We start from the raw sequence: 9,989 nt of genomic DNA on the forward strand, positions 1-9,989 counted from the left end.
CTGTGTCATATGTTTCAGTCTTTTGAGGCCCCAGTTTATCAGTAGATAGTCACTTTTTGTTCTCGGCTTCTGGGTATCATTCTTCGTTACAATAAATACACTGGCAGATCACATTAACTGTGATTTTGAGCAGTAATCATTATTTATGTTTATTATAAAACTGTTCAGCTGCTCCTCTATTTCATACAACAATAACTTGTATTCACACAACCTTTTTAAACGGTAAAACAAGCCAAAGTGTTGCTTAGCACTCTTATAAATAACATCTTACAACAAGCAAGTCATAGAAGGAGACACGCAGACAGGAGAGTTTGTCAAAGGAGTACATTTTAAGAAGGATTTTAAAGAAGGAGTGGTGGAGAGATTTGTGGAAGGTTTTCCCAGAGTTCAGCCCTTGGTACCTGAAGGTGCTGCTCCTTCATCAGGTGTTCACAACTACTACCTGATGATGGTCACAACCACCTGATGAAGGAGCGTCGCTCTGAAAGCGAGTGCTTCTAAATAAACCTGTTGGACTATAACCTGGTGTTGTGTGATTTTTAAACTTTGTCCAGCCCAGTCCAAAACCAGCACCTCTTAAATCGTGAAGTTTAACATTGGCTGGAAAAATCAGATACAATAGATTGCCACCAGGACATTCGGTCCCTTCCAGCTATGATCAAGTCAAACATGTTTCATGAGCTATTCCCAGCCTCACACGCTTCTGATATTTTTTCAAACATTTAGGAGTAAGAAGTTGGTGTTGATTGTGCCTCTTCTGGGAGTGCTCCAAATATCCTCAGAACTCCAACATGTTTTCTGTAGTCTGTGCACAAATTTCTGGGTCAAATTATGTGGAATTCCACATTGGTGATGGTTTGAACGCTTGCAGGGAACGTTCCCGAGAGTAGACGTGCGAGGGCATCAAGTTGTGTTTGACATGGAGTTGACACCAGCACAACAGTTTTTGACAGCTCAGTGCTCCAACAAAAGCCATCTCTATATCTTCCACAGGTGAGCACACGCTCTGAGCAGGAACACCCTCCCTCCCACAGCCAGTGCTATTTGAAGGGATCACCAACCACCTACACACTCATAGCTAATTGATTTCTTTTGGGTTATTCTATTTCCAAGACATTTCTGGTGGCTCAGCATGAATGAAAACAACAGTGAGTCTCATGGTACAGTGGTAGTGTCCCTACCTCTAAGCCAGGAGGCATGGCTTCAAGTCTTACCTGCTCCAGATGCATGTAATAGCACAAAACCATGAGATATAGGAGCAGATGGGACCATTTGGCCCACTGAATCCACTCTGCCATTTGATCATAGCTGATATGTTTCTCAAACCGCTCCCCCCACTCCCCTCAAATGTCACCTCCTCCATGGCTTACAGACTGGAAATCAAAGGCAGGATATCCTTCAGGTATGGGGTAACAGTAAAAGAAAAAAGCCAGCATCGGCTCAGTGGGCAGAATGGCCTGCTGCTGTGCTGGATCATTCTGATATTCCTGCTAGAGGTTATTAGCCCAGACGCTAAATACGAACATCACCTCCAGTGTCATAAACCGCCATTTTCCTTGCTTAACTGACCCAGGTACACTTTTTCCTAATTTGCTGTCTACCTTTCCACAGCCCTTGAGGAAATCCACTGACAGAACCTCCACTCCACTGCAGGAGCATCTGCTACTGAGTCCTCGCCTGTGTCTTAGTCACCTCGATCAGAGGCACTGTCGGTGTCACACATTTATGACATCCTGCCCCCGTTCCGTTAATCTTGAATGCATAATCAATTTAACTTTCTATTTCTATTCCTGCCTTAATCCCACTCTTGCCTCAGTTGAGGTGTGACATTTAAGAGTTCCCATTGCTTCCCACACAATCCATTTCCATTCAGTATGTCGTTCTCCTTCTGTACGTGGGCTGAGAGGATTTCACCAGGCTCAGCCAAGACCAGATTTACTTCCTCAATGCAAAAATGGGATTCTAATCAAACTTTTGCTCAGTTAATCCAGTCTGTTCTATACTTTGTAAACCAGTGCAGGCATGTAGACAGTACCGGACATCAACCTTTACCTTCACACAATTTATTCTGCCACAGTTTGTTTGTCCATTTTAATAAAAGACTGCAATGTTGTGCTTGCTTGCATTGATCGATTAAATTAATACAGAATGGAGGGAAATCAGATTTTTGAGGGTATTTTAATTATTTTTATCCCTCTCCCCATCAACTGTGGTCAGCTGACAGGCCTCCACAATCACAGAGTACCTTTGCATTCCTAATGAAGGGCTTATGCCCGAAATGTCGACTCTCCTGCTCCTCGGATGCTGCCTGACCGGCTGTGCTTTTCCAGCACCACGCTCTCGACTCTGATCTCCAGCATCTGCGGTCCTCACTTTCTCCTATTGCCCCATTATCCCTTTTGTTTGTGGGAGTTTCCCGTGTCTAAGTTGGTTGCCATATGTCCTGTATCATAACAGTGATTGCACTTCAAAATGGGGTTGATCTGCTCATTTGGCTAGATAGTTGGCTAGTGATACTGACAGCATGGGTTCAATCCCCACACCGGGTGAGGTTACCATGAGGGACTGTCCTTCTCAACCTCTCCCCTCGCCTGAGGTGTGGTGACCCTCAGGTTAAACCACCACCAGACACCTCTCTCTGTTATGAGAGAGCAGCCCTATGGTCGACTGGGACTATAGTGACTTTACCTTTACACTTCAGAAGTAGTTAATTGGTTAGCTGATGTAGAGAAAGGTGCAATATAAATGCAAGGCTTTTCTTGTTTTACTTTTTGACTTTTCGATCTGTCACTTTGTTGGAGTCATGTCACTTAAGCGTCCTCTCCCCTTGGCACTTTCAATGTTTTTTTTTCTCTCAATTCTCATTCCATTAATTGGTGAGAGGAGGATGGAGGAGGAATAACGTAATAGAGGATTAGCCAAGGGTGAGAGGAGAGGAAGAGGGATAAGTCATAGAATTGTAACACTGTCATAGTGCAGAAGAAGACCATTTGGCCCATTGTGTCTGCAGCAACTGCCTGAGCATTTTAACAGCACCTATCACCTGCCTTTACTCCTAGCCTTGCATTTTGTGACTATTTAACTAACCATTCAATGCCCCTTTGAATGCCTCAACTGAATCTGGTTCCAACACACTTCCACACATTGTGTTCAAGATCCTAACTATTCAATGGATGAAAAAGACTTTTCTTACCTCTCTTTTGCTTCCTTTATAAAACACTTTAAACTTATAGCAAGTTTTGAAAAGATTTGTCACTCAGGTTGAGGTTCTGGATGTGAGTTTGCTCGCTAAGCTAGAAGGTTCGGTTTCAGATGTTTCGTCACCATACTCAGTAATGTCATCAGTAACCCTCCAGTGAAGGCTCTGGACTTAGTATGGTGATGAAACATCTGAAACTGAACCTTCCAGCTCAGCGAGCAAACTCACATCCAGTACTTGAAACTTTTGTCCTCAATCTGTTTCTTCGTACTCACTCCATCCAGCCCCCTCATAATTCTGAGAACTTCTGTCAAATCTCCTCACAATCTCCTTCGAGAATAGTCTAACTTCCCCGACTGCTCCTTATAACTGAAACATCTCATCTCTGGAACCATTTCTCATTAACCCATTTTGCACTCTCTCCAAGGCATTCACAACCTTCCTATATTGTGGTACCCAGACCTGTACACAGAGATCCAGCTGTGGTGTGACCAGTGTTACCAGTTATCACAATCTCCTTCTGTTGGACCCTGTGCCCTATTAACGAAGCTCCAATACTGTATCCTTTATTAATTGGTCTCTCTGCCTGTCCCACCATCTTTAGTGATTAGTGGACATATACATCCAGGTCTGTCTGCTCCTGCACACTCTTTAGAATATTACCCTTAATTTTATACTTTCTCTCCACGCTCTTTACACCAAAGTATTTCATCTCACCCTTTGCTGTCTTTTCTGCCACATATCCACCCATTCCACCAACATGTCAATACCCTTTTAAAGTACAACAGTGTCCTCCTTACAGTTTCCAAGTCTCCTAAGTTCTGTCATGCACGAACTTTGCAATTGTCCGCTGCACCTCAAGATCTAGTTCATTAATCTGAGTTAGGAAAAGCAAGGGATCCCAATACTAACCCCTGGCGAACTCCACCACAAATCTAATTTCAGCCTAAAAAAATACACATCATAGAGTCATATAGCACGGAAACAGACCCTTCGATCCAACAGACCATGCCGATCATAATCCCCAGCTAAACTAGTCCCAGCTGCCTACTCCTGGCCTATGTCCTTGTAAACTTTTCTTATTCATGTATTTATCTAAGTGTATTTTAAATGTTGTAATTGTACCCACATCCATCACTTCCTCAGGAAGTTCATCCAAAATGTGAACCATCCTCTGTGTAAAAAATTTGCCCCTCATGTCGTTTTTGAATCTCTCTCCCCACACCTTAAAAATGTGCCCCTTAGTCTTGAAATCCCCCAACCTGGGGAAAAGACAACAACCATTAACTCTATCTATAACCCTCATTATTTTATAAACTTACATCAGGTTGCCTCTCAACCTCCTATGCTCCAGTTAAAAAGTCCCAGCCTTCCATATCTTCCATACCCACGACTGTCTGTTTGCTATCCCTCTGCCAATTTTATACCTACCTTGCTACCTCTCCTTTTATTCCATATTCTATAACTTACCAGAAAAGACTGTTGTGCGGCACTGCATTGAACACTTTCTGGAAGTCCTTATTGTTTAGTTTAGATTCGCTACAGTATGGAAACAGGCCTGACAGCCCAACAAGTCCACACCGACCAACCGAAAAGTAACCTACCCAGACCCATTCCCCGACATTTACCCCTGATTTATGCACCTAACACTATGGGCAATTTAGCATGACCAATTCACCTGACCTGCACTATCTGTTACCTCTTCAAAAAAAAACTCCAGTGAGTTAGTTACTCATAATTTTCCTGAACCGTCTGAATCAATTTTTCACGTGGCCAATAATTCTATCCCGAATAATTGTTTTCTAAAAGTTTTCCCACCAAAGAAGTTAAACTGACTGATCTGTAATTGCAATCTTTATAAACATTTTTCGAACATATGGTGTAGGGGAGGGGAAAGGTGTGAAGGTGAGAAAGCAATGAGTAATTGGAAAAGAAGAGGAACAAAAGACAACTAAAACATACCAGAGACATCAATAGTGACACAAGACCAGAGAGAATGTATTTGGCAACTTCTTGTGAGAAACAAAGAGTCAAATTGGCACAGAGGAAGTCTATCTGCAAGGTATCATTTAGAAATGTAATTTAACAATTAAAATTACCTTACAGCTGATGCAACACACCTACAAATAATAGTATTTTTCAGATCTTTGTTATATAATAGTGGACATCTATACATTTTCTAAAGTGACAGGTTTTAGTTTCGCAGTGGAATTCAAGCTAGCATCTGGATGACACAGGGAAGCAACTGCAGCTGTAGGAACATTGTTATACAAAACAATTCAACTTACAGTCAGAAGAAACCGAAGGAACTGCGGGTACTGGAAATCAGAAACAAAAACAGAAATTGCTAGAAAAGCTCAGCAGGTCTGACAGCTTCTGTGAAGAGAAATCAGGGTCAACGTTTCAGATGGACCAGAAACGTGAACTCTGATTTCTCTCCACAGATGCTGCCAGATGTCTGTGATCTTTTCCAGCAATTTAGAGGCAGCTACTTGGTCGTACAGAGCTTGAATTTTACTGAGAAGGAGATACTTGCTGGTGAAGCCTTTCATATGGCATTCTTCAGGTCAGATGCAAGAATGCCAAATTTCAAATGATCACAAATGCATATCCCTTTTCTCCTTTGGTATAAATGAGATTAATTCTCATCCTTGAGTTTATTTTAAGGTTTGTCAATAAAGTTTCAAGGATGCAGGTCTCCCAGAATAAATACAGGTTGATGAAAAAAAATGGTTTCCAATTGTAACAAACCCACCATTGGTGCCATTGTTTGAACATTTATTCCTTGGATGTTGTGTCACTGGCTAATCCAGCAATCATTGGCCATCCCTAATTGCCCAGATGGCAGTTAAGAGTCCATCATATTGCTGGGGGTTGGAGTCACATGTAGGTCAGTTAAAGATGGCATTCTCTTTCTCTTAAGGATATGACTGAACAAGATGGATTTTTGAAAAGAGTGAGGACTGCGGATGTTGGAGATCAGAGTCGAGAGTGTGGTGCTGGAAAAGCACAGCAGGTCAGGCAGCAGCCGAGGATCAGGAGAGTCGACGTTTCAGGCGTAAGCCCTTCATCAGGACCCATCAAAATGGGTCTTTCCTAACAATTAGCAATGGTTCCATGGTCAGCATTAATTTGAGACGTTTTAATTGATTTTAAATTGCAGGATAAGTGCATGGCAGGATTTGAATGTGGGCTGTCAAACATCAACTGGGTCTGTGAAGTTAACAGTCTAGTGATCGTACCATTAGGCCATCACTACCTCGGATCACATTGCCGTTTGAGAGAGCTTTCTGTGTGTAAATCAGCTGCTGTTTTTGCTACCTTACAACAGTGAATACACTCCAAATGTAATTGAAAGTCTGCAAAGGGCTTTGTGGCATGCAGTTATTTTGAAAGGCACTATATAGATGTAAATATATTCCTTTCTATCATGTGACTCACCAACCCACATCTGACCAAAGGTAATAACAGATGATTCACCGATATCTTTGCATAAGAGTTCCATTTTCAGGATGACTGCATTGTGAGAGCCAACTGGAGTGACATAACAAGCTTTAAAGCAAGAGGAAGTGATGTCCTAGTGTATTATTCAATGGTAAGACTGGATAATTAGTGTTTGAATATTAATCCAGACAGAGACTGGTATTAAATTCTCCTGTTTCTGCTATGGAGATTGTGGTAGAAATCACAGAATGATAATTAACCTCTTTGGTCAGGTAATGGACACTCTTTCTTTAGCTAGCAAGTTCTGAGGTGGGATTTGAAAACTGGGACTTCTAGCTTAGAGACAGTAATTCTTCTTAGTGTGCCACAAGACCTCGTCTTTAGAAATTGTGCCACTTGGTTTTTTTACATTGAGTAGTTACATTGAGTATTGAGTATTGAATGCACTTCTTATTGGAGGCAAGTCCAGTTGAGCCATTTAAGAGGACACTGGGTGATGATTCTGATAGAAATGGTTTGTAGGAGTACGGGGAAAAGGCAAGGGGTTGGCACTGAGTAATAGAACCGGTGCAGGCATGATGGGCTGAATGGCCTCCTGTGCTGTAACAATTCTATGATTCTGATTCTGCGGCACCCACCTCAAGGACGTGCAGTGGTTCAGATTTCATATCTTACTAGAGGGTCAGCATCAGTGACAGTGCAGCACTCCCTGAACACTGCACTATTCCAGGTTTTTCTATACTCAAGTTCCTGAGGAGGAATCACCAAGATGAAAGCTTTTTGTTTACATTAAACAAGTTGAACACCTGTTTTTAAACATTGATGCACTTGAGATTAATATATCTATGTGCTTTAATGTGAGTAATTTCCAGTCCAAACTATTTTTAATGAAATCTCTTCCCACACAGAAAATAAGCACCTGGAAGCACTATCCGTTTGGAAAATGTGAGTTAGACGTGAGTGGAGTGGAGTTATTTAGGTTTCAGAATGCAGTGGCTCGGTGAGGCAAGGAGGTGTGCGGATTTGAATTCCCAATCTAGAGTCTGATCCAGGCTGTACACTTCAGGATGAGGCTGTGGGAGCGCTGCAGTGTCAGAGGTGCTGCTTCCAGATGAGATGTTCAACTGAGGCACTTCCTCAAGTGGACTGGAAAGATCAGAGAGCCACAATTTGAGTGTTCGCTGAGGAACGTCAACATTTATCCCTTGAGCAGAGACCACAATTGCTAGCGTTCACCGCATGAACGGGAGCAATTTACAACAATTACTGTCACTGCATTCATATTATTGTCAACGTTGAAGAGAAAGAGCTGTGTTTGAGTAGCACCCTTCTCAACCCCAGGAACCCCTAACCCCAACAACAAGCCAATACCATACTTCTGTAGTGCAGCAGTAGACCTATACAAAGCATGATCGCACTAACAGCAACCATATAGAATCATAGGGAAGTATGGAATTGGATGCTGTTCAAAGTGGAAGGTCCTGAGGTTGAGAAAAGTGCTACTGAAAGGGCAACTCGTTCTTTTCGAAGTTCACAATATGAATGCAGTGACAGTAACTGTTGTAAATTGCCCCCACTCGTGTTGAGTTATGTGACAGATTTTGCTGTTGAGCAATGTGAAACATTAGTTTGAGGTCAGTAGCAAAATGGTTATTACCCTCAGTGTAGTCACTCTCCCCTCAAAGTCATTGATCCTGAGGAGGTGAAAATTCATAAATATGTGTCAGATCGTCACCTGTTGGTGTTTCTGCAGAACTGCACTCCACCAGGGATTCTCTTCAGTATGCAGATAAACACAATGGAACCTATCAATATTAAATGAGCACTTCATATTCACTCCTGCTGTTGGTTGGAAGATGCAGCATTTCAAAAGCTCATTACAACACTTTCATCAATAAATGAAGGAAACGTGGTCTCTAGCATCCTTTGTACCGTTTATAGGTGGAGACAGGGATATTTATTGTTGATGACTGCAGACAATGACAGCTTGCTTACTGCAACAATTCACAGGATTAGCAAAGAGCCCTTTAAAATTTAAAGGCAGAACTCTTAACACAGTACAGTGCTCACAGAACCAATATAGTTTGCACATTTTTCTTTGATTTAAATATTAATACATTGGTGAAAACATGACCACAGGTGGCAGCGTAAATCTACAAGGGTGTGCAGAGGATTGTGCCACTTGCCATGAGATTTAGGAGACTCAGTCCGTACAGACTCAAAGCGACTGAGATCTGTTCATCCGAATGCCCCTTGAACTGTGACATGCAACTCATGGTGTGCTGTGTCTCTCTCACAGCCAATCCCATTTTGTAAAACCATCTCACACCCTTTGCAGGAGTGGTTCGATAAGTGGTGACCCGCCAACCAGCCAGAAACCAAGTTAATTAATTATCGATAATTTTAGGTTGAAAAGAAATGTAACCTGCATTTGGTGCATTCCTGTTTTAACCTGCTAGGGGCGGAGCCAGCACAGGGCAGTTGGTTTGGCTGTGATATTGGACATCACAGTGCCACAAGGTGCACCACAGGATGTACACAGTGCCATCACTGTCCATGTGATGGAGGATTCTCAGGCAGGTTCACAGGAGTGGCATGCCTGTGTGTACTGGGAGCTACATGAACGAATCCACAGGGACCCTGTTCTATGCCATGCAATGCGCCTAAACAAAATACATAGCAGCTATTCACTGGTTCATTTCAGGGCAATGCCTTGACCAATCAGAGTCAACCTATCCAGTTTAAATTTAAACAAACGTTGGCAGTTAACTGTCGGTCATTATCGAACTGGTGCAATCCCTCCGGCAGAGCCTCTATCAATGAGAATCTATCTGCCAACCAGTCAGAACTCCTTTCTTATACAGTACAAAATGATGTTGCCCTTTACATCGGTACTTGTGAATTCTCCTCTGAGCGCACAATGCGATTTATTTTTGTCAGCAATACTAAAGTCCTGCACCATCTAATGACCATGCAAACACTGAAATTAATGAATTTATTTATGCCATGTATTGTTTATTGAAGTGTTCAGGTCTAGTGCATAGGGTGTTGGTTGGTGGAAGGTGGGGTTTGAGACTGAAGCCGTGAAGGCTTCAGTGAGTAAGACAGTGAAGGAAGCCATGAACAGTGTGGCAAGGGAGGTGGTGAGTGCAGTGGAAAGCGAAGCAGCCAGGCAAGTGGAGGACCGAGGGGAACAGTGAAGGGACTAACAAGGGGAATAACAGCGTCGAATCTCTACAGTGTAGAAGTAGACCATCTGGCCGATTCAGTCCACACTGACCCTCTGAACAGTATTTCACCAGACCCACCCCATCCTTGTAACCCTGCATTTCCCATGACTAATCCT

The sequence above is a fragment of the Chiloscyllium punctatum genome, chromosome 13 (genome assembly GCF_047496795.1).
Source record: "Chiloscyllium punctatum isolate Juve2018m chromosome 13, sChiPun1.3, whole genome shotgun sequence".
NCBI classification, from domain to species: domain Eukaryota; kingdom Metazoa; phylum Chordata; class Chondrichthyes; order Orectolobiformes; family Hemiscylliidae; genus Chiloscyllium; species Chiloscyllium punctatum.